At 48.0% G+C, this 5,000-nt stretch overlaps 1 protein-coding gene across 1 annotated transcript in view; it reads left to right on the top strand.

Moving 5' to 3' along the window:
- Positions 1-1,384: 1,384 nt before the first annotated feature.
- The window catches only part of LOC118793143 (astrocytic phosphoprotein PEA-15), a 17,437-nt gene continuing 13,821 nt past the window's right edge, over positions 1,385-5,000 (top strand). The window contains exon 1 of the mRNA XM_036551166.1: positions 1,385-1,712. The gene's annotated coding sequence lies outside the window, so the exon portion shown is untranslated. The remainder of the gene's footprint in view (positions 1,713-5,000) is intronic.

The following is a 5,000-nucleotide window of genomic DNA, read 5'->3' as shown; positions in this document are numbered from 1 at the left end:
AATCTTATAATAATTTTGTGTTACTAAGTGATAAATCATATTTGTATATGCAAAGGTGTTTGTAGCCTCTGACAGGGTGCACTTCTACAGGGAGTAACCAGCTACCATTGTGACTGATTTGGATGATTCAGACTGATTCGGATGATTTGGACAGAACGCAAATGATTTGGACTGATTTGATAATTCGGAGTGATTCGGATGATTTGGGCTGATCAGAATGGCTACAACAGGTTTCAGTATGGTCTATCTGAACTGAGTATCAGACAGAGTCGGGAGCTCTGGGGGGTCTCTCGGTGTCTCAGTCTCTTGTGGAGTGCACAGCAGTACCAGCAGCACCCGTACAATGCATTCTGTGCTGGGAAACACAAATTGCCCATTAGACTGGGTTTAGGCTGGATTTAGGATTGGTTTAGGCTGGATTTGGGATGGGCAGGTGGACTTAGACTGGGCTGCTGGTCGCTCAGGGGCTTTTGACTTGCCTTATAATGCTTCCCATGCATTAGCGCACTGCTAGCACCTGCTGGCTCTGAGAGGGCTCGGACACCTGGCTAACATCTCTAACATCACCCCCCTCCCGGCAGCAGCGACTCTGCTCCCCCAGCCCCGGAACCTGCCTCTGTCCCCACAGCCGCTGCAGCTGCGCCTGCCAGTTACTCTCATGCTTAAATATTCTGCGGCTGTCAAGATCAAATACATTTTCAGATAATCAGACTCGGGCACTGGATGAAGCTCCAGGTTTTTCTTAGAACATAACAACTGGATGCAGAGATCTGAATTCATAGGCAGGAAGCAAAAACGTATATGAATGTGAAATGACAAAACTGGATTTTTCTGTTGTCAGTTAAGACCTGACATACTGATCAAGTTAATCAATTATATGTCCTGAGGACAATTATTTAAATAATTAATTTTTATTTTTCAGTTGTAATTAGTACTAGTAGCACTGTGGCTACGGCTACTGCAGCTATTGTTACTTATGACAATCGTAATAATAATAATAAGAGTCTGGGTGTATAAAACATAGTGCTAACTCATGTTACCATGCCATCGCATTGATTGGATCCGGCCACAATAGCGCTGCCGCTCCGCGACGTCTCGCTCTTCCACGCGCCGGACAGACTGCGCGGAGAATAAAAGAATATGGGCGCGAGAGAGAGGGGATTGTGCGCACGCAGGAAAAGAAAAGGAGGAGGGATTACAGACCGGATAGTGCGGTGACATCAGCTCGCAAAAATGCGTGTGTGTGTGTGTGTGCGTGTGTGTGTGTGTGTGAGAGAGAGAGAGAGAGAGTGAGTGTGTGTGCGCGCGCGCGTAGCGGCAGTGTCACGCCGGGGTGGGGGGGGGGGGGGGGGGCGTTGAGGGAAAAGGCGTTTCCATTCTCAAACCGGCGAGACTGTACACAGGATCCTACACACACAGGGACAGAGCGGTCTGGATCGCTACTGCAGAAATACATTCCATCTGCCGGGAAAACGTGCCGCACGTATCCATCCATCAGTAAAGAGGCACCGTTAGCTAGCCTAGAGTCTACAGTGCAAAAGCCGAGCAGGGAAAAGGTTGCTTTGCAACAGGGTTTGTCTGATTACAAACCGTCTACAGCCAAATAAACGCAGAAAACAGACAGAGATCCACGTATCAAAGAAGAGTTTTCCGCGCTCATACCGTGCAGAGCATCTCCGCCACCGGCTGACTCATACGCTCACACGCCTGGAGTAAGTAACCAGCACATCTTTTCACTCACCTGTTCCTAAATTCTTTATTTACAGTTCTTATTTAGCTTTTTATTGCTCTTTTCCTCGTTTCCGGTGTTACTTCATTTGTTTCCTAACACATGACTGCATATCCTCGGCATGTCGGCGCATTCCCGCACACTCCGATGCGATCGCGGCGTTCAGCGCCGTTGGTGTTAGTGTGCAGCTCCTGTTGAACAGCAGTTTTCACACCCACGATTACACCGGTCTGGCTGACAACTACTTTCCAAAGCGAAAACAAGGAAACAAATCTAACACGGTCCCTTTCGCGTTAGGCGAAATGAGTCCCGTCATATGCTACAGTACGCACAGGTTTGACACTATGCATATTGTTTAAACCGTTGTTAAACGATGCTCATGTTAAGGTGAAAACACTTTCGTGTCGCTCCTGTCTTCAATAAAACATCTTAAATGAAAACATTCATTGTTGAGGTTTAATTTATACCATCGCAATGTCGGTCTAAGTCTGTCTATCGCGAAATAAAAACCGACTGTAAATGGTTTTACCAACACAACTCTTAAATGGGCGGTTTCTCTTGAACATTCCGCTTTTTGAGTCGTTGCAATTCGGTCGCGTTACAGGAAATTATAGAGGATCCGTTTGAATCTGTGTGATTACCGGGCCGTGACCTATTTACCGGGCTACTGTTTACCGGCGCTCGGATCGTGTGTTGGACAGCGTGATTGACAGCTGTCACCTTTCGATCAGCGCGAGCTGAGCCTCGTCGACCTTTAATTACCTTTTGCCTTTAGCAACAGCTCCAGGATCACAATACATTTACAATAAACGGTTGGGCTGAGGGGTTTGCAAGCTGATCTCAAGAGCTCTGGTCAGGGACGTAGAGTATCCGGAGGCGTCACCATCACACATAGGTGAGAGAGAGGTGACGAGAGACAGCAGAACTGACTTAAACAAAATTAATCTGAGTTATTAATGACAAAGATAATACTCAACTAATCATGAAATTTATTATTATTATTATTATTATTGTAGTAGTTGTTGTTTCCAGCAGCCGTACCACCCGACAGTGCTGCCTATCTGAAGCTAAGTGAAGCTTAGCTTGGATGGGAGACACCCAGAGAATGCCTGGATGCTTGTAGGGGTGGGGGTGGTGATGGTGATGGCCAGTAGGTGGCAGTCTTCCTTCTACCATGCAGGAGACCAATGCACCGGTGCACTGATGGGGATGCTGTGCTGGTGGAGATGAACAAGGGGCCCAAAGTGATCACGCCTCCATTTAAACAGCTCAATGCTTCCCCATCCTCTGCTGTAAAATGGCTGCCATTCACTGTAAAGACTTCCATAAAAGACAAATTATAAACGCAATGCATTCTGTCATATGGTAATCACTGTGAATGTTGAAGATAAAACACCAGTGCTCCTGCTCCCTTTTCTCCCTGCCGGAGTAGAGTGTTGAGCCTGACAGTAGCTGCTCCCCCCACCCCCCACCCTGTGTGTGTAAAATTTGACATGAAGCCAGTAACCATGTGACCGTCAGTTCCCAAACGCTTTGTTTTAGATGAAACACATTAAGCATAATCCCCCACAGTGCACTGGGGGGGGGGGGGCTCCTGTCCAGACGCTGCTGGAGCTGGCTGTGTCTGCGGTTTTGTCCAATGACAAAGCTTCTGGCTGCACATTGTTTCACTGAGGCTTTTCCTTTCTCTCTCCCCATTGAGAAAACTGGGCAGCCTCACTTCCTCTGGCCACACTTCCTGTTTCTGCCTGAGTTTCTCTGAGTGTTCCTGTCTCTGAGGGCAGAGTGGAGGCTGTTTACTGAAATTCTGTCCCAGAAATGGCCTCTTCTGAATGAATTCAAATCCTTCCTTTTTGAATTCAGATGCCCTTTCAGAGAGTTTTACCTGTTTCAGCCCCACTCCGTGTATAGTTCAGGTGATAGCCTCTCTACACCTGCCCTGAGGGGCTTATGTTTGGCTCTCTCTGTCCGTCTGTCTGTCCAAACTGAAGGGTAACAACATTCTGGCACTGCAGTATAAAACAAAGATTTGGGCCCCTACAGCTGATGAGTGTTCTTTTTCTGTTATTTTGTTGTGTGCTGTGAGTGTGTTGTGTGTTAGTGTGCTATGTTGATTGATGTTAGTGTGCTGAGTTGCCTTGGGGTTTGAAAATCACAAGCCTGGTACCTAAATATATGAGCTCTTATTCAGCATGTTGATCCCAGAGGGCCAGGCTGTGAGGTGCAGGGTGTATCTCTGCTGGGACAGCCTAGGGGTGTGTGTGTGTGTATGTGCGTATGCGGGGAAGGGGGGGGGGTACTCGCTGGTGAAGTTCAGACTTTAGATGAGGGCTGACAGTGGGGGGGTCAGGATGGGGTCACATTGAAGAGCGATTGGTAGCCTTTGAGGGTCGATACGGTTATTCCCAGAAGAGGAGCAGTCAGTTCTCAGTTGAATTTCTCTCTCCCCTCTAATGAAAGGACTTGTTCTGTGAAATGTGATTTGATACAAGCTGATTCTGTTGAGCCTCTGCATCAGGAGGCTGAGAGCACAGAGAGAGAGAGGGGGGGGGGTTCCTCCAGACTTCCCATAATTCTGTCTGTCTGTCTGTTCGCGTGTCTCTCTGAGAGAATTTGTTCTAGATGTCGCTCGGAGGTTGAAGCAACAGCCACAGTCACTGATTCAGAATCAGCACCACCGGCGCATGTGATCTGCCTTTACTCACATCTCACTGTGTCCTGTGCCCGTGTCAGCGCTCAGCTGTGAGCTGATTCTCTGCTCCTCTCTGCTGCCATCGGCAGATGTGTGCAGGACACACACACACACACACACACACACACACACACACACACAGACAGTCTGTATCATAACTGCACACATGCCAAAGATTCCATACTCCTCACTACAGGGACACAGACATCATCATTAATATTGCTCAATGGAACACAGAATGTGGTTGTGGTCATTATGCGGTCGTCATGTGGTCATGGTCATCATGATTACGACCTGATGGATCACAGTGCCGCGGTTACGGTCATGGCTGTTACTGCAGATTTATCTGCTGTCTGCTCTCACTTCCCCTCCAGCAGAAAATGGAGCACAGTACCCTACACAGTGAACTACACAGTACCCTACACAGTGAACTACACAGTACCCTACGCAGTGAACTACGCAGTACCCTACGCAGTGAACTACGCAGTACCCTACGCAGTGAACTACGCAGTACCCTACACAGTGAACTACGCAGTACCCTACGAAGTGAACTACACAGTACCCTACGCAGTGAACTAC

Source organism: Megalops cyprinoides, chromosome 18, assembly GCF_013368585.1.
Source record: "Megalops cyprinoides isolate fMegCyp1 chromosome 18, fMegCyp1.pri, whole genome shotgun sequence".
NCBI lineage: Eukaryota > Metazoa > Chordata > Actinopteri > Elopiformes > Megalopidae > Megalops > Megalops cyprinoides.
This window is presented reverse-complemented; position numbering and strand designations above follow the sequence as displayed.